This window comes from Oncorhynchus tshawytscha, unplaced genomic scaffold, assembly GCF_018296145.1.
Source record: "Oncorhynchus tshawytscha isolate Ot180627B unplaced genomic scaffold, Otsh_v2.0 Un_contig_12550_pilon_pilon, whole genome shotgun sequence".
Taxonomy (NCBI): Eukaryota; Metazoa; Chordata; class Actinopteri; order Salmoniformes; family Salmonidae; genus Oncorhynchus; species Oncorhynchus tshawytscha.
The window spans coordinates 7,678-28,214 of NW_024607968.1; the positions used below are offsets into that span (position 1 = coordinate 7,678).

At 41.3% G+C, this 20,537-nt stretch overlaps 2 long non-coding RNA genes across 2 annotated transcripts; both read left to right on the forward strand.

Annotated features, from left to right (window-relative positions):
• Nucleotides 1-226: 226 nt before the first annotated feature.
• LOC121843153 lies at nucleotides 227-1,784 on the forward strand. Its single transcript, XR_006081462.1, has 4 exons — nucleotides 227-352; nucleotides 538-628; nucleotides 716-811; nucleotides 1,417-1,784. It is a non-coding gene; the product is annotated as an uncharacterized LOC121843153 (long non-coding RNA).
• Nucleotides 1,785-15,570: 13,786 nt separating this feature from the next.
• LOC121843152 lies at nucleotides 15,571-17,223 on the forward strand. Its single transcript, XR_006081461.1, has 4 exons — nucleotides 15,571-15,731; nucleotides 15,913-16,003; nucleotides 16,091-16,186; nucleotides 16,855-17,223. It is a non-coding gene; the product is annotated as an uncharacterized LOC121843152 (long non-coding RNA).
• Nucleotides 17,224-20,537: the final 3,314 nt, after the last annotated feature.

The window sequence follows — 20,537 nt, forward strand, 5'->3', positions numbered from 1 at the left end:
ACAGCCTTAATATAAAGTGCTACCACCATTTATAAATTCAAGTCTATCCAAGCTCCAGGTCAGAAATTCAGTTGAAATAACTAGGAAACCATAATATTGACAGAAGTTTTGCCTGGATGGAGGTCATAAGCTTCAGGCTGTGCATGATTGCGGTTATCGCCATGGGAGTAATGTCATTTTGCTTGTTAATCGGCTGTGAGAGGTGTGGATGGGTGGGGCAGGTACAGCATCTGCAGAAAGAGTATAAAACAGGGCTGCAGAGGGCAGAGAGACGCCACACTACTATTGACGTCCAGAAGACATCATCCAGATAAACAGCCATCAATCAGACAGCATCGTCCAACTGTAAGAGGTATGTTTGTTTTCACTGAGAATCTTCTTTGCAAAGGTGTATAGGAGTGGGCAGGAGTATACAAGTGGACTGGTAGGAATGGATGGAGAGGTGTAGGTGGACATGTGTGTGTGTGTGTGTGTGTGTGTGTGTGTGTGTGTGTGTGTGTGTGTGTGTGTTAACAAGTTGTGCTCTATGTGCTTTAGTAAAGGATGAAGATCCAGAGTATGTTACTGCTGTTCGCTCTAGTGGGTGTCCTGTTAGCAAGCTCCCTCAATGAAGATAACTCTGAGGATGGTATGTGTTGTCTGTAAATGTGTACTACTTTACTGCCCGGGTTTCATCTGATACAATCTAGTTAAATGAAAAATCTTTCTTCCTCAGCTCTCCTGCAGGAGGATGATGAAAAAAATGGAAAGGCTGCCTTTTTGGCAAAGTTGGCTACTCTGAAGACCAGCCCCTCTGAAGATGAAGCAGCATGTGAGCTAGCTATCTATCTATCTGTCTGTCTGTCTGTCTGTCTATCTATCTATCTATCTATCTATCTATCTATCTATCTATCTATCTATCTATCTATCTATCTATCTATCTATCTATCTATCTATCTATCTATCTATCTATCTATCTATCTATCTATCTATCTATCTATCTATCTATCTATCTATCTATCTATCTATCTATCTATCTATCTATCTATCTATCTATCTATCTATCTATCTATCTATCTGTCTGTCTCTGTCTGTCTGTCTGTCTGTCTGTCTGTCTGTCTGTCTGTCTGTCTGTCTGTCTGTCTGTCTGTCTGTCTGTCTGTGCAACAGTAAATTGTCAACGGGAGGTTAACAGAGGGTGGTAGGAAATGCGGAGGGAGTAACATGGCTAACTCGATCTCTACAGTTAATTAGCATCATGTTTCGTAGAGGGAAAATATTTTTTAAATGGTAGTTAAATACTGGTCTTACAACAGTAAGTTTAAAAGGTAGTCACTTATAATTGTGATATGTTTTGAAAATGTTGGAGTCATTTTCAAATATTTAGCTTTTAAAAAGGTATTTTGCATAAAGATGATTTAAAACTGTATTCGACAGTTTGGGGGCGCTTTGGAACATAGCCAAGGAACTTGTTGGGTGAGAAGCGACCAGCATGGGGATGCCAAGGATCCTTTTCAGTCTCCATATGGAATCAGCTATCACCTCTGAAGTCATCACTAACATTACCTCAGTGAATCATTCCAACAACCATCAATCAATGATTGTCAAAAAACAACAACAGTAATACAGTTAATTGGTACTTTGGTTCTGAGAAGAACTCATCAACATTCTGAAGAATATATGTTTTATCCATGAACATGTACTTTATGTCCTGACACATGATAGTTGATTGGTCAAGTTAGTGGATAAATAATTGTATGGTTGACTTGTCATATTGTGATCCTCCAATAAACTATCAAACATAAGACATGTTTAGTCATTTTTTTATTAATCTTACACGTTTAGCAGTGTTTCAATTACATCATACATGTTTCGTAATATTGTTTTATTTCGTGTTTCTATTCAGTATGAACAACGTGAACTTGACCATAATACAGATGCAGTGCATGCAGAGCAAATTACATCAGATTGTGCAGTAATAGTAGTACACATATCCACAAACACACACTAGACGTACCGTCTTGAGAGTGAGCTTGATAACAGCAGTAACATATCCTGGATCTTCTAATAAGCTACATTCCGGAATTCAAAATGGGGAAAAAAACCTTTGTCACTTATCTACACACATTACCCCAACAATGACAACGTGAAAACATGTTTATAATTATTTTTGCTAATTTATTGAAAATGAAATAGAGAAATATCTGATTTACATAAGAATTCACAACAAATGTTGGAATCCCAGTTGGCAGTGATTACAGAGTCTTTCTGGATAGGTCTCTAAGAACTTGCACACCTGGATTGTACAATATATGCCAATTATATTATTTTCTTAATTCTTCAAGCTCTGTCAAATTGGTTGTTGATCATTGCTAGACAACCATTTTCTAGTCTCGCTATAGATTTTCAAGCAGATTTAAGTCAAAACTGTATCTCAGCCACTCAGGAATATTCACTGTCTTCTTGGTAAGCAACTCCAGTGTAGATTTGGCCTGGTGTTTCCCCATGCCTTTTTTTCTATCCATGTACCAATAGGTGCCCTTCTTTGCGAGGCATTGGAAAACCTCCCTGGTCTCTGTGGTTGAATCTGTGTTTGAAATTCAGAGGTAGTCATGTAAGAATGAGATGAGGTAGTCATGTAAGAATCTATTATTACAAACAGAGTGAGTCCATGCAACTTATTACGTGACTTAATAAGGACATTTTCACTCCTGAACTGATTTAGGCTTGTCATAACAAAGGTGTTGAATACTTATTGACTCAAGACATTTCAGTTGTTCATTTTCAAATTAATTTGTGAATAAAAAAAATGTAAAAACATTTCCACTTGGACATTATGGGGAATTGTGTGTAGGCCAGTGACTAATCTCAATTTAATCCATTTTAATTTCTGGCTGTAACACAATAACATTTGAAAAATTCGAGGGGTGTGAACAATTTCTGAAGGCACTGTAAATATTTTGTTCTAGAGTTCGTGAAGCAGTTGATAACACTGTCCACTGCTGATGCTGAAAGTTCGGATATTCTGAATATTGATTTGCTATTTTCCATAGGAGTGAGAGTTGAGGTCTTGTTTGAAAATCCTCGAGACAGTTCCCTGACAGAGTCTATAAGGACATTTTTAATAGTGGTGGATATAAAATTACAGTCTTGAGTTAGAATCCCATTAACTTTTAATTTGGGATGGTTTTTGGACTTTTCAGCTTCTCTCCTTGTTTGTTTGTTGAGGTTTCCCCAAATCAAAAATCGGACAACATTTTGAATAACAAAATGAGGTCTACCAAACAAAAACCTGATAGAAAAATAATTTATTAGAATGCTGTAAGTACAGAAAAAGTTTGCTCACTGGGAAATCAATATCCAACAAGTCAATGACAACTGTGTTGAATTTGAACTTTGTGACAGCACCTACAGACACCATTTCCTGGGTGGAAATTGGTAAAAACCTCTTGGTGCTAGGGGGCAGTATTTTCATTTTTGGAAAAAAAAACGTTCCCGTTTTAAACGGGATATTTTGTCAAGAAAAGATGCTAGAATATGCATATAATTGACAGCTTTCGATAGAAAACACTCTAACGTTTCCAAAACTGTAAAGATATTGAGAAAAATCCAATCCGGAGGTGCCCCAGGTTTTGAAAGCGCTGCGTTCCAATGTCTCCCTATTTGGCTGTGAATGTACCATCAACGAGCCTACGCTTTCTACGTATTCCCCAAGGTGTCTACAGCATTGTAGACATTGTAGACAGCATCGCTTTCCTCACCATCTTAAATAAGCATGCCCCATTCAATAAATTGAGAACCAGGAACAGATATAACACTTGGTTCTCTCCAAACCTGACTGCTCTTAAACAACACAAAAACATCCTATGGCGTTCTGCATTAGCATCGAACAGCCCCCGTGATATGCAGCTTTTCAGGGAAGCTAGAAACCAATATACACAGGCAGTTAAAAAAGCCAAAGCTAGCTTTTTCAAGCAGAAATTTGCTTCCTGCAACACAAACTCAAAAAAGTTCTGAGACACTGTAAACTCCATGGAGAATAAGAGCACCTCCTCCCAGCTGCCCACTGCATTGAGGAGAGGAAACCTCCAACGTTTTCATATCCTACATTACCTTTGTCTGTACATTATACCTTGAAGCTATTTTATTGCCCCCAGAAACCTCCTTTTACGCTCTGTTCCGGACGTTCTAGACGACCAACTCTCATAGCTTTTAGCCGTACTCTTATCCTACTCTTCCTCTGTTCCTCTGGTGATGTAGAGGTGAATCCAGGCCCTGCAGTGCCTAGCTCCAATCCTATTCTCCAGACGCTCTCTTTTGATGATTTCTGTAACCGTAATAGCCTAGGTTTCATGCATGTCAACATTAGAACGTTGCAATCTACTGCACAGATAGCCTGCAGAGTTCTGTCCTACTATCTAGGTCTGTACCCAAACAATTTGAACTTCTACTTTTAGAAATCCACCTCTCTAGAAACAAGTCTCTCACCGTTGCCACCCTATAGACCACCCTCTGCCTCCCCGCTGTGCTCTGGACAAAATATGTGAACTGATTTCCCCCCATGTATCTTTAGAGCTCGTGCTGCCTGGCGATCTAAACTGGAACATGCTTAACACCCCAGCCATCCTACAATCTAAGCTTGATGCCCTCAATCTCACACAAATTATCAATGAACCTACCAGGTACCACCCCTAACCAACTTGCCCTCTAAATACACCTATGCTGTTTTCAACCAAGATCTCAGCGATTACTGCCCCATTGCCTGCATCCGTAATGGGTCAGCGGTCAAACGACCTCCACTCATCACTGTCAAACGCTCCCTGAAACACTTCAGTGAGCAGGCCTTTCTTATCGATCTGGCCGGGTTATCCTGGAAGGATATTGATCTCATCCCGTCAGTAGAGAATGCCTGGTTATTTTTTTAAATGCCTTCCTCACCATCTTAAATTAGCATTCCCCATTCAAGAAATTTTGAACCAGGAACAGATATAGCCCTTGGTTCTCTCAGACCTGACTACTCTTAACCAACACACAAACATCCTATGGCATTCTGCATTAGCATCGAACAGCCCCCGTGATATGCAGCTTTTCAGGGAAGCTAGAAAACAATATACACAGGCAGTTAGAAAAGCCAAAGCTAGATTTTTCAAGCAGAAATTTGCTTCCTGCAACACAAACTCAAAAAGTTCTGAGACACTGTAAAGTCCATGGAGAATAGAGCACCTCCTCCCAGCTGCCCACTGCACTGAGGAGAGGAAACACTGTCACCACCGATAAATCCAATATAATTGAGAATTTTAATAAGCATTTTTCTAAGGCTGGCTATGCTTTCCACCTGGCTACCCCTACCCAGGTCAACAGCACTGCACCCCCCACAGCAACTTGCCCAAGCCTTCCCCATTTCTCCTTCTCCCAAATCCAGTCAGCTGATGTTCTGAAAGAGCTGCAAAATCTGGGCCCCTACAAATCAGCCGGACTAAACAATCTGGATCCTTTCTTTCTAAAATGATCTGCCGAAATTGTTGCAACCCCTATTAATAGCCTGTTCAACCTCTCTTTCGTGTCATCTGAGATTCCCAAAGATTGGAAAGCTGCTGCGGTCATCCCCCTCCTCAAAGGGGGGAGGGACACTCTAGATCCAAACTGCTACAGACCTTTAATCTATCCTACCCTGCCTTTCTAAGGTCTTTGAAAGCCAATTCAACAAACAGATTACGGACCATTTCGAATCCCACCATACCTTCTGCGCTATGCAATCTGGTTTCAGAGCTGGTCATGGGTGCACCTCAGCCACGCTCAAGGTCCTAAACAATATCTTAAAACCGCAATCGATAAGAAACAATCCTGTGCAGCCGTATTCGTTGACCTGGCCAAGGCTTTCGACTCTGTCAATCACCACATCCTCATCGGCAGACTCAATAGCCTTGGTTTCTCAAATGATTGCCTCGCCTGGTTCACCAACTACTTCTCTGATAGAGTTCAGTGTGTCAAATTGGAGGGCCTGTTGTCCGGGCCTCTGGCAGTCTCTATGGGGGTGCCACAGAGTTCCATTCTTGGACCGACTCTCTTCTCTGTATACATCAATGATGTCGCTCTAGCTGCTGGTGAGTCTCTGATCCACCTCTATGCAGACGACACCATTCTGTATACGTCTGGCCCTTCTTTGGACACTGTGTTAACCTCTTGAGCTTATGGCTCAATACTGCCCCCGTTGGAGGAAGTGCGTGCCCATAGTAAACTGAAAATATTTTTTTCCAAAATTGCTAATATATGCATATAATAATAATTATTGAATAGAAAACACTCTAAAGTTTCTAAAACCGTTTAAATTATGTCTGTATGTAAAGCAGAACTCTCAGGGCAGCCTTTCTCCCAAACTCTCTCTTGTCAAGAGAAAAGTTGGGTCAACTTTGACGTCATCGCCCCCACCCTTCCCAGGCAGCTACCGATCTGGGAACAGTATGTATTTGTTCAGCGCGATGTCTGCTTTCAATTGGCACGTTCATTGTTTGAATTTCGCGCTCCCTCATCCTTTGGCGGGCGAAAATGCCCGGTTCACTCTCACATACATGCACTCTATTGCGCGCGGCCGATTTGGGGAACGTTCTTTTCCAATAGACACCAGTTGAAGCCGGTTCGTTTGTTCGCGATGATCATTGTTTTACATGATAAAAACATCATTTTGCTCGATTCTGCACTTAGTTTGACCAGTTTAGTCGACATATAATATGTAATTTTGAAGATTTGATGTGCAAGAGTGCGGGACCAGAAGGAGCAGAAGTTATTTTGGGTGCATTTCAGCTGAAGCTGTTAGCATATGCTAATACAAAGACGCACAACTTGAAACCAAACGATGTATTGGGTAAGTATGACTCCTTCTACGTCTTCTGATCGAAGAACATCAAAGGTAAGGGAATATTTATGTGGTTATTTTGGGTTTCTGTGGACTCCAAACGTAGAGGAGACACTGCTAATATCTGAGCGCCGACTCATAGCATAGACTAGTGAACGAATTCTGTAACGTTAAAAATAAATGTAACACAGCGGTTGTATTAAGAAGAAGTGTATCTTTGTAACTATATGTAGAACATGTATATTTAGTCATGTTTATTGCTTGTTATCTGACGTTATCTGTCGGAGCTATCATCATTTCTCCGGACATTTTGAGTAGCATTTTTTGAAATGTCGTCATTGTAAACAGAGATTTATGGATATTAATGGCATATTATTGAAAAAATTTTTTTTACTGTGTAACATGTAATATTACTGTCATCTGATGAAGATTTTCAAAAGGTTAGTGAATTATTTATTTTTTAATCCTACTTTTAAATTTTATATTTTCTGGGACCAAATGGCCGCCGCTTGCCTTTTGTTTCGGTGGTGGTCTAATATAAATGTGTGCTATGTTTTCGCCGTAAAACATTTTAGAAATCTGACTTGCTGGGTAGATGAACAAGGTGTTTATCTTTCATTTGAGCTATTGGACTTGTGTAGGTGTGGAGGTTAAATATTTCTAAGAATATTTTTTCGCATTTTGCGTTATGCTAATGAGCTTGAGCCGTAGTCACAATCCCGGATCCGGGATGGGTAGCATCAAGAATTAACAACCCTCCACGAGCTTCAATGCCATACAACTCTCCTTCCGTGGCCTCCAATTGCTCTTAAATACAAGTAAAACTAAATGTATGCTCTTCAACCGATCGCTGCCCACACCTGCCCTCCCGTCCAACATCACTACTCTGGACTGTTCTGACTTAGAATATGTAGACAGCTACAAATATCTAGGTGTCTCGTTAGACTGTAAACTCTCCTTCCAGACTCACATCAAACATCTCTAATCCAAAGTTAAATCTAGAATTGGCTTCCTATTTCTCAACAAAGCATCCTTCTCTCATGCTGCCAAACATACCCTTGTAAAACTGACCATCCTACCGATTCTCGACTTCGGCGATGTCATTTACAAAAATAGCTTCCAATACCCTACTCAATAAATTGGATGCAGTCTATCACAGTGCCATCCATTTTGTCACCAAAGCCCCATATACTACCAACCACTGCGACCTGTACGTTCTCGATGGCTGGCCATTATTTATTTACCTCCTTTGCACCCCATTATTTCGATCTCTACTTTGCACATTCTTCCACTGGAAATCTACCATTCCAGTGTTTTACTTGCTATATTGTATTTACTTTGACCACCATGGCCTTTTTTTGCCTTTAACTCCCTTATTTCACCTCATTTGCTCACATTGTATGTAGACTTATTTATCTACTGTATTATTGACTGTAAGTTGTTCTCAACTTGCTTACCTGGTTAAATGAAGGTGAAATAAAATAATAAAATAATAAAAAGCCAATTAACACACACCTGGGCCCACTAATTGTCTTGGTGTCTCCCTCTGAAAAGGTGTGCCAGGAGATGAGCTCAGGGTGGATTGTGAGCAGACACAGGGATCTGTGAGGATGTCGGACCTTCCTACCGCAGGGAAAGCTTCTTCATCTGAGATACAGTGGCTCTATATTAAAGAGGCAGGCTATAGATAGAGGGAAGTGTTACCCCTGTAAATATTGTGTGTAGACAAAGGGAGTCATTTGTTGTTTCGTGTTCCCTTTTTGGCCATGGCCTTTTGGTCATCTCCTTAGTTTATGTTTATTATTTCTACACAGTTGTTCCAGCGTTGAAAGCTAGCTTGTACTGCAATTATTTGGTTGTGCGAAATAACGTATTTAGTGACAATAGAAAATGAACCACAATCACTGCCTCCGGTCTGTTCATTTCATGCCTCCCGCCTGTGCAAGGGTCTTTTGGACTAGCTGATCCGTCACAACTGGTGGAGAATGAAGGCACCTTGAGGCAAGACCACAATCAATCCCCTTTTCGGTGGCTGTGATTCTTTTTATCTTTCAGAAGCCCTCTACACCCGCTGACAGGCATGAGCGAAGAGTTGCTACGTCAGCTAATGGCCTGCGCCATCACCCAACAGGAGACCCTAGACCTCCTCAGGTCCGAACTAGCAGACAGACCATCTCCCAGGGATCGTAGGATGCCCAACGTCAGCGCGCTGATTCCACGTCTGTCGGAGGACGATGATGTGGAGACCTATTTTCTGGCCTTCGAATGATTGACTCAGTAAGAGAGATGGCCTCAGGGCGACTGGGAAGGATTCCTTGCCCCCCTGCTCACAGGCAAAGCACAGGTGACATACTTCGACATTGAGTTTGGGGCTGGGGGTGTGAAGGCAGAGTTTGAAGGCGGAGATTCAGTCCCGCTATCAGCTGAATCCCGGAGACTGGGCTCAAAAGTTACATGACTGGAAGTGCACCGAAGAGGAATCCCTGAGGGGCCAGCTCTACCAAATTATCCATCTGATAAGGGTATACCAAACGTTACCAAACAGCCCGAGTCAGCTTCAATACCCCTGCCGGGAAGGCCACCCTGATCGTCGGTGTTGTTCCCGCTTATGTAGCGGAAGGCGCAGTGAGGGAGTGGCCCCGATAGATCACGGTGACCGAACAACCCTAATCGCCAAGCACTGGCGCACCTAGAGCTCACCCAGAGGTGCACACCGCATGGGAAGGGAGGGGATGAAGCTAAGGAGGTGTGGCAGGGCAAACAGTATTCCTCGTTAGACCAGGGGGTGATGAGACTCCCCTGATGACCGACAGAGGAACTTGTTCCAGGAAACCATGGAGGAGGACACCAGGAGGGGGTTTGAGCGTGACCCAGCGCGAGCCGGATCTAACCAGACCCCCGTCCTGAGTTAAGTCAACGAGCTCCAGAGGGAGCAGTTATGCTAGGTGTTTCAGAAGTCATCGAGAGAGTGCACCCAGAGGGGGTTTGGCACGGAGTCATGTGACTCCGACCAGGAGCGCACCCTCCCCTGCCCCAACACGCACAACTTCACCCTGTCGGATGAGCTAATGGGCCAATTCTGAACAGCTAAACACTGGAATCCTGACCTTTGGCAGGCTATGCGGAAAGTGAAGAGGATAGATGGGAGGAGTGTCAGTTCGGAAGGTGTCCAAACTTAGAGGAGTAGAGCAGGAACTGTTAATGTGCCCCGTTCATACAGCGATGTTGTTACACATGGCCCATACATATGTACTAGGGGGTCACCTCGCCAGGGAGAAGACCACCAAACGGTTGCTGGGGCATTTCTATTGGCTGAGGATTACTCAAGATTTTGCTATGTATTACAAATCTTTTGACCCCTGTCAATCTATTGCTCCCAAGCGAATATACAGTAACCCTCTTATCCCTTTCCCAATTATAGAGACCCCGTTTCAGTGGATAGCCATGAACCTGGTGGGACCCCTGCCATGTTCGGTACGAGGACATTAGTTCATCTTGGTTGTGGTGGACTATATGACAACATTCCCTGAGGCTATTCCCCTGAGGTCGATGGCAACAAAAGCCATAGCGAAAGATCTGTATCTCATGTCATCCCGAGTGGGACTCCCGACTATCATTCATGACCGACCATGGCACACCGTTCATGTCCAGAATGATGAAGGACCTGTGTCAGTTATACATGATCAAACAAATGAGAACCCATGTTTACAACCACAAGACGGACGGGCTGTGTGAATGGCTGAATAAAACCATCAAAAGCATGCTATGCAGGGTGGTGGACCGGAAGAATTGGGATATGATGTTGCCCCACCTCATATTCGCACTTTGGGATGTCCCCCAGGCGTTCACTGGCTTCTCGCCTTTGGAGCTGCTCCATGGGTGGCCATATCGCATCATCCTTGACTTGACCAAGGATGCCTGGGAGAACCAACCCTGCCTGTACCGTTCCCTCATCGAACACATCACATTCGTGAAGGATTGAATGGCAGCTATATGGCCCATGGTGAGGGAACATGGCCAAGGCGCAGGAAACCAAGCCTGGTCGTACAATAGAATGGCCCAGCCATGACAATTCCGCCCAGGAGAGAAGGTACTCCTCCTCATCCCCACACCAGATCACAGGCTCCTGGCTCAGTGGCAGGGCCCATATGTGGTGAAAGAGCATGTCTCCCCAGTCAACTATAGGGTGAGACAGCCAGGACTAATGCGCCCTCAGTAGATATACTTCATCAACCTGTTGAAAACTTATGTGGAACGAGAGGCACAGGTGCTAATGAGGCAGATGAAGAAGATCGGCCACCAGAAAAGGTGCCTTTTGTCACCCCTCTTACGGCTGTTGGACAACCTTGAAAAACTTCTATACCTGGCCTAGAGCATGTTCTCTGCCAAGATAAGCCAATATTATGAGTTCCTAGTAAACCAAACTGGCAGGCCTGAAATGAAACTTATGCCTAGCCTGGAGCACAACATTTAGACATTTTGTTATGCATGTTGATGTGGATAGAATCCATCTCGATCATAACATTCTTATCTGAAAGACCTTGTAGTCTTGTGTTCTTTGATGTGAGGTTGTGGTCATTATATGCTAGGAACATGGTAAATAAAGACAGTGGTGAAGTTAATTCCTTTATTTATTTACCATTTTCTTTAATTTAACAGGTTTTGGGTTTACTGGGAACTAATGAATGATATCTGTGTATCTTGGAACAGAACATGCTGTTGGCATGACAATACAGTTACACCAGGTTGTCCAGGCCAGAACACGCTCTAGGCCAGGTATTGAATTTGCATCATACATCAGATCCTCCATCTACTGTATATCAGCAAGTTAACCATAATTATTTTCTAAGGCAAGTTACAATAATAGTTATGTGGTCTTTAATGTAATTAATAGACGCTGTGGCCATATAGTGTTCTGGTCGTCAAAAGCCCATTATATGCTAGTGTCATACCCTGTTAAAACATAATTTAGAATTATGGTTTAACTAATAAAAATATGTGGATGTATATTTTGTATATGTTGTATGCATTTAATCAGATTTGTTTATTTTCATAAACTCTACGTTTCACTACAGCAGTTGGGCCTATTTTGGTTAACTTATTATATACTGCTACTTTAAATATGTTGGGACAGTTTCTGTTCACGTGAAGAGTGCGTGCTCGGTTTGGACCAATCAATATGGACTATGGGTAGTGTGCAGAGGGCTTCTCAGGTTTTTTCCATTGTTGCTGAGGAGAGAAAGAGAAAAGAGGGGGAGAGATGCTCTTGTGAAGCGGGAAAACATTTTGTGTACAAAAAATAGTTTTTTTCCCAGAATTGGGTTTAACTTCTTATGGCCAGGTGGGACGGTAGCATCGCACCTGGCCAACATCCGGTGAAATTGCAGAGCGCAAAATTCAAACTACAAATTATAAATATTTAACTTTCATAAAATCACAAGTGTAATGTATCAAAATAAAGCTTAACTTCTTGTTAATCCAGCCGCTGTGTCAAATTTCAAAAAGGCTTTACTGCGAAAGCACACCATGCGATTATCTGAGGACAGCACCCCGCATACAAAAGCATGAAAAACATATTTCAACCAGGCAGGTGCGTCATAAAAGTCAGAAATAGTGATATAATAAATGCCTTACCTTTGATGATCTTCTTCTGTTGGCACTCCAAAAGGTCCCAGATACATCACAAATGGTCCTTTTGTTCAATAATGTCCTTCTTTATATCCATAAAAACTCAGTTTAGCTGTCACGCTTCAGTCAATAATCCAACAAGTTTCTCCCCATCAAAATGCATACAAAATGAATCCCAAACGTTACTAATAATCTTTTCCAAACAAGTCAAACAATGTTTATAAGGTACCCTAATACGTAAATAAATGATAGAATTTAAGACGGAGAATCGTTATTGTCTTTACTGGAGAAAAATACCAAAGAACACGCTCTCTTCCACACGCTTGGAAACACTACAGCCAAAATGGAAGCCACCTAGAAAAACTAACATTTCTGACAAATTTTTCAAAAAACCAGCAAGGAACTCTTTCTAAAGAATGTTGACATCTGGTGGAAGCCCTAGGAACTGCAATTTGGGAGGATTTCGCCTTATAATAAAAGTGACAGCCATTGAAAACAGTGGTAGGCTGAATTTCTTTGGAGGGATTCTGTTATACTCACAGACATACTTTTAATCGTTTTAGAAACTTTAGAGTGTTTTCTATCCAAATTATATGCATATCCTAGCTTCTGGGCCTGAGTAACAGGCAGTTTTCTTTGGGCATGCTTTTCATCCGTACGTGAAAATACTGCCCCCTACCCAAGAGAGGTTAACTGCACTCTACTTTACTAATTTTCCACAAAATAACATTCATAGTTAAATATTTTCCCGAGAGACTCATCTCAATTTGCTTGCTGCTTGGCTAGATTGACAAATGTATTTACCACATTCTTTATTAATTTACCAGGTTTTTAGTTTCCTGAGAACTAATGATTGATATTGGCATATCATGTCACAGAACACGCTGTTGCTTGACATTACAGTTACACCAGATTGTCCATGCCAGAACACGCTCTAGGCCAGGTATTGAATTTGCATCATACATCAGATCCTCCTTCTACAGGATATTGGCAAGTTAAACATAATTATTTTCTGCTATTTTCTGCTGAAATACAAGACAACATGGCAGCACACATAACACACTCGTGATTAATGCCAGAAACCGGGATCCTGAGGTTTCCTACCCAAACTCCCTCTCTTTTCCTGTGAAAATAGAACTTTCCCAAAAAACAGCTGATACACTGTTTCTGCAAAAGTAATTGAGGAAATAGACATTCGCAAAATTGATCCATAAGATGTTCCACTGACAGTCGAGAGAGCATGTGATTGCCAATGTTGATAAGCAGTCTATCATTCACATGAAAGGTCCAATGAATAACATTTTCTGATAATACATAACCTAGGAGGCTCATGGTTCTCACCCCTTCCAAAGACTTACACAGTAATTATAACAACTTCTAGGGGACGTCCTCCAACCTATTAGAGCTCTTGCAGTAATGAACTGACATGTTGTCCACCCAATCAAAGAATCAGAGAATCATTCTAGTACTGAAAGCATAAGCTACAGCTAGCAGCTGGCTCACATCAACATCATTATCCCAGAAACCCTAGACCCACACCAATTTGCATACTGCCTCAACAGATCCACAGATGATGCAATCTCTATTGCACTCCACACTGCCCTTTCCCATCTGGACAAAAGGAACACCTACGTGAGAATGCTATTCATTGACGACAGCTCAGCAGCGTTCAACACCATAGTACCCTCAAAGCTCATCCCTAAGCTAACGTCCCTGGGACTAAACACCTCCCTATGAATCTGGATCAAGGACTTCCCGACAGGAAATAAAGTATATTTGGGTACAAAATTAAAATCCAAATTAAAACAATAGCAGGGCATAAACCGTCATTATTATTCCTCCTCATACATTCCTCCAGGTGGTAAGGGTAGGTAACAACACATCTGCCACGTTGAACCTCATCACGGGGGCCCCTTGGGGATGAGTGCTATGTTCTCTCCTGTACTCCCTGTTCACGCATGATTGCATGTCCAAGCACGACTCCAACACCATTATTAAATTTGCCGATGACACAACAGTGGTAGGCCTGATCACCGACAACGATGAGACAGCCTATAGGGAGGAGGTCACAGACCTGGCAGTATGGTGCCAGGATAACAACATCTACCTCAACGTGATCAAGACAAAGGAGATGATTGTGGACTTCAGGAAAAGGAGGGCCGAGCACGCCCACATTCTCGTCGACAGGGCTTTAGTGGAGCAGGTTGAGATCTTCAACTATGGTCCAAACACAACAAGACAGTCGTGAAGAGGGCACAACATTGCCTATTCCCCTTCAAGATAATGAAAAGATTTGGCATAGGTCCTCAGATCCTCAAAAAGTTCTACTGCTGCACCATCGAGAACATCCTGATTGGTTGCAGCACCGCCTGGTATGGCAACTGCGATTGGTTGCATCACTGCCTGGTATGGCAACTGCTCGGCCTATGACCACAAGTTGCTACAGGGGGTAGTGCGTACACTGGGGCCAAGCTTCCTGCCATCCAGGACATCTATACCAGGCGGTGTCAGAGGAAGGCTCTAAAGATTTCCAAAGATTCCAGCCATCCTAGCTGTTTTTTTATTGTTGCTCCTTTATTATTTGTTAGTTATCTATTTTTCATCTTTATTTTTTTTAGTCTTTTTTTTTTTTACATCCATTTATTTTTTGTAAATACTTTCTTAACACTTATTTTTCTAAAAACGACATTGTTGGTTAAGGGCTCGTAAGTAAGAATTTCACTGTAAGGTCTACCTACACCTGTTGTTTTTGGCCTATGTAACAAATACAATATGATTTGATGCTGCTGTCTTGTTCCAGGTCTCTCGAATATGAGATGTTTATTTTAACGAGACTAACCTGGTTAAATAAAGTTTCAATAAAATAAATAAAAGGTGTAATGATTGGATTCATAAATGTGTTATGAATGGATTATGGATACAGCCTTAAAATAAAGTGCTACCACCATTTATAAATTCAAGTCTATCCAAGCTCCAGGTCAGAAATTCTGTTGAAATAACTAGGAAACCATAATATTGACAGAAGTTTTGCCTGGAGGGAGGTCATAAACTTCAGGCTGTGCATGATTGCGGTTATCGCCATGGGAGTAATGTCATTTTGCTTGTTAATCGGCTGTGAGAGGTGTGGATGGGTGGGGCAGGTACAGCATCTGCAGAGAGAGTATAAAACAGGGCTGCAGAGGGCAGAGAGACGCCACACTACTGCTGACGTCCAGAAGACATCATCCAGATAAACAGCCATCAATCAGACAGCATCGTCCAACTGTAAGAGGTATGTTTGTTTTCACTGAGAATCTTCTTTGCAAAGGTGTATAGGAGTGGGCAGGAGTATACAAGTGGACTGGTAGGAATGGATGGAGAGGTGTAGGTGGACATGTGTTTGTGTGTGTGTGTGTGTGTGTGTGTGTGTGTGTGTGTGTGTGTGTTAACAAGTTGTGCTCTATGTGCTTTAGTAAAGGATGAAGATCCAGAGTATGTTACTGCTGTTCGCTCTAGTGGGTGTCCTGTTAGCAAGCTCCCTCAATGAAGATAACTCTGAGGATGGTATGTGTTGTCTGTAAATGTGTACTACTTTACTGCCCGGGTTTCATCTGATACAATCTAGTTAAATGAAAAATCTTTCTTCCTCAGCTCTCCTGCAGGAGGATGATGAAATAAATGGAAAGGCTGCCTTTTTGGCAAAGTTGGCTACTCTGAAGACCAGCCCCTCTGAAGATGAAGCAGCATGTGAGCTATCTATCTATCTATCTATCTATCTATCTATCTATCTATCTATCTATCTATCTATCTATCTATCTATCTATCTATCTATCTATCTATCTATCTATCTATCTATCTATCTATCTATCTATCTATCTATCTATCTATCTATCTATCTATCTATCTATCTATCTATCTATCTATCTATCTATCTATCTATCTATCTATCTATCTATCTATCTATCTATCTATCTATCTATCTATCTATCTATCTATCTATCTATCTATCTATCTATCTATCTATCTATCTATCTCTGTCTATCTGTCTGTCTGTCTGTCTCTGTCTGTCTGTCTGTCTGTCTGTCTGTCTGTCTGTCTGTCTGTCTGTCTGTCTGTCTGTCTGTCTGTCTGTCTGTCTGTGCAACAGTAAATTGTCAACGGGAGTTTAGCAGAGGGTGGTAGGAAATGCGGAGGGAGTAACATGGCTAACTACATCTCTACAGTTAATTAGCATCATGTTTCGTAGAGGGAAAATATTTTTTAAATGGTAGTCAAATACTGGTCTTACAACAGTAAGTTTAAAAGGTAGTCACTTATAATTGTGATATGTTTTGAAAATGTTGGAGTCATTTTCAAATGTTTAGCTTTTAAAAAAGGTATTTTGCATAAAGATGATTTAAAACTGTATTCGACAGTGTGGGGCGAGCTTTGGAACATAGCCAAGGAACTTGTTGGGTGAGAAGCAACCAGCATGGGGATGCCAAGGATCCTTTTCAGTCTCCATATGGAATCAGCTATCACCTCTGAAGTCATCACTAACATTACCTCAGTGAATCATTCCAACAACCATCAATCAATGATTGTCAAAAAACAACAACAGTAATACAGTTAATTGGTACTTTGGTTCTGAGAAGAACTCATCAACATTCTGAAGAATATATGTTTTATCCATGAACATGTACTTTATGTCCTGACACATGATAGTTGATTGGTCAAGTTAGTGGATAAATAATTGTATGGTTGACTTGTCATATTGTGATCCTCCAATAAACTATCAAGCATAAGACATGTTTAGTCATTTTTTTATTAATCTTACACGTTTAGCAGTGTTTCAATTACATCATACATGTTTCGTAATATTGTTTTATTTCGTGTTTCTATTCAGTATGAACAACGTGAACTTGACCATAATACAGATGCAGTGCATGCAGAGCAAATTACATCAGATTGTGCAGTAATAGTAGTACACATATCCACAAACACACACTAGACGTACCGTCTTGAGAGTGAGCTTGATAACAGCAGTAACATATCCTGGATCTTCTAATAAGCTACATCCTGAATTCAAAATGGGGAAAAAACCTTTGTCACTTATCTACACACATTACCCCAACAATGACAAAGTGAAAACATGTTTATAGGTATTTTTGCTAATTTATTGAAAATGAAATAGAGAAATATCTGATTTACATAAGAATTCACAACAAATGTTGGAAACCCAGTTGGCAGTGATTACAGAGTCTTTCTGGATAGGTCTCTAAGAACTTGCACACCTGGATTGTACAATATATGCCAATTATATTATTTTCTTAATTCTTCAAGCTCTGTCAAATTGGTTGTTGATCATTGCTAGACAACCATTTTCTAGTCTCGCTATAGATTTTCAAGCAGATTTAAGTCAAAACTGTATCTCAGCCACTCAGGAATATTCACTGTCTTCTTGGTAAGCAACTCCAGTGTAGATTTGGCCTGGTGTTTCCCCATGCCTTTTTTCTATCCATGTACCAATAGGTGCCCTTCTTTGCGAGGCATTGGAAAACCTCCCTGGTCTCTGTGGTTGAATCTGTGTTTGAAATTCAGAGGTAGTCATGTAAGAATGAGATGAGGTAGTCATGTAAGAATCTATTATTACAAACAGAGTGAGTCCATGCAACTTATTACGTGACTTAATAAGGACATTTTCACTCCTGAACTGATTTAGGCTTGTCATAACAAAGGTGTTGAATACTTATTGACTCAAGACATTTCAGTTGTTCATTTTCAAATTAATTTGTGAATAAAAAAAATGTAAAAACATTTCCACTTGGACATTATGGGGAATTGTGTGTAGGCCAGTGACTAATCTCAATTTAATCCATTTTAATTTCTGGCTGTAACACAATAACATTTGAAAAATTCGAGGGGTGTGAACAATTTCTGAAGGCACTGTAAATATTTTGTTCTAGAGTTTGTGAAGCAGTTGATAACACTGTCCACTGCTGATGCTGAAAGTTCGGATATTCTGAATATTGATTTGCTATTTTCCATAGGAGTGAGAGTTGAGGTCTTGTTTGAAAATCCTCGAGACAGTTCCCTGACAGAGTCTATAAGGACATTTTTAATAGTGGTGGATATAAAATTACAGTCTTGAGTTAGAATCCCATTAACTTTTAATTTGGGATGGTTTTTGGACTTTTCAGCTTCTCTCCTTGTTTGTTTGTTGAGGTTTCCCCAAATCAAAAATCGGACAACATTTTGAATAACAAAATGAGGTCTACCAAACAAAAACCTGATAGAAAAATAATTTATTACAATGCTGTAAGTACAGAAAAAGTTTGCTCACTGGGAAATCAATATCCAACAAGTCAATGACAACTGTGTTGAATTTGAACTTTGTGACAGCACCTACAGACACCATTTCCTGGGTGGAAATTGGTAAAAACCTCTTGGTGCTAGGGGGCAGTATTTTCATTTTTGGAAAAAAAACGTTCCCGTTTTAAACGGGATATTTTGTCAGGAAAAGATGCTAGAATATGCATATAATTGACAGCTTTCGATAGAAAACACTCTAACGTTTCCAAAACTGTAAAGATATTGAGAAAAATCCAATCCGGAGGTGCCCCAGGTTTTGAAAGCGCTGCGTTCCAATGTCTCCCTATTTGGCTGTGAATGTACCATCAACGAGCCTACGCTTTCTACGTATTCCCCAAGGTGTCTACAGCATTGTAGACATTGTAGACAGCATCGCTTTCCTCACCATCTTAAATAAGCATGCCCCATTCAATAAATTGAGAACCAGGAACAGATATAACACTTGGTTCTCTCCAAACCTGACTGCTCTTAAACAACACAAAAACATCCTATGGCGTTCTGCATTAGCATCGAACAGCCCCCGTGATATGCAGCTTTTCAGGGAAGCTAGAAACCAATATACACAGGCAGTTAAAAAGCCAAAGCTAGCTTTTTCAAGCAGAAATTTGCTTCCTGCAACACAAACTCAAAAAGTTCTGAGACACTGTAAACTCCATGGAGAATAAGAGCACCTCCTCCCAGCTGCCCACTGCATTGAGGAGAGGAAACCTCCAACGTTTTCATATCCTACATTACCTTTGTCTGTACATTATACCTTGAAGCTATTTTATTGCCCCCAGAAACCTCCTTTCGCTCTGTTCCGGACGTTCTAGACGACCAACTCTCATAGCTTTTAGCCGTACTCTTATCCTACTCTTCCTCTGTTCCTCTGGTGATGTAGAGGTGAATCCAGGCCCTGCAGTGCCTAGCTCCAATCCTATTCTCCAGACGCTCTCTTTTGATGATTTCTGTAACCGTAATAGCCTAGGTTTCATGCATGTCAACATTAGAACGTTGCAATCTACTGCACAGATAGCCTGCAGAGTTCTGTCCTACTATCTAGGTCTGTACCCAAACAATTTGAACTTCTACTTTTAGAAATCCACCTCTCTAGAAACAAGTCTCTCACCGTTGCCACCTGCTATAGACCACCCTCTGCCTCCCCGCTGTGCTCTGGACAAAATATGTGAACTGATTTCCCCCCATGTATCTTTAGAGCTCGTGCTGCCTGGCGATCTAAACTGGAACATGCTTAACACCCCAGCCATCCTACAATCTAAGCTTGATGCCCTCAATCTCACACAAATTATCAATGAACCTACCAGGTACCACCCCTAACCAACTTGCCCTCTAAATACACCTATGCTGTTTTCAACCAAGATCTCAGCGATTACTGCCCCATTGCCTGCATCCGTAATGGGTCAGCGGTCAAACGACCTCCACTCATCACTGTCAAACGCTCCCTGAAACACTTCAGTGAGCAGGCCTTTCTTATCGATCTGGCCGGGTTATCCTGGAAGGATATTGATCTCATCCCGTCAGTAGAGAATGCCTGGTTATTTTTTTAAATGCCTTCCTCACCATCTTAAATTAGCATTCCCCATTCAAGAAATTTTGAACCAGGAACAGATATAGCCCTTGGTTCTCTCTAGACCTGACTACTCTTAACCAACACACAAACATCCTATGGCATTCTGCATTAGCATCGAACAGCCCCCGTGATATGCAGCTTTTCAGGGAAGTTAGAAAACAATATACACAGGCAGTT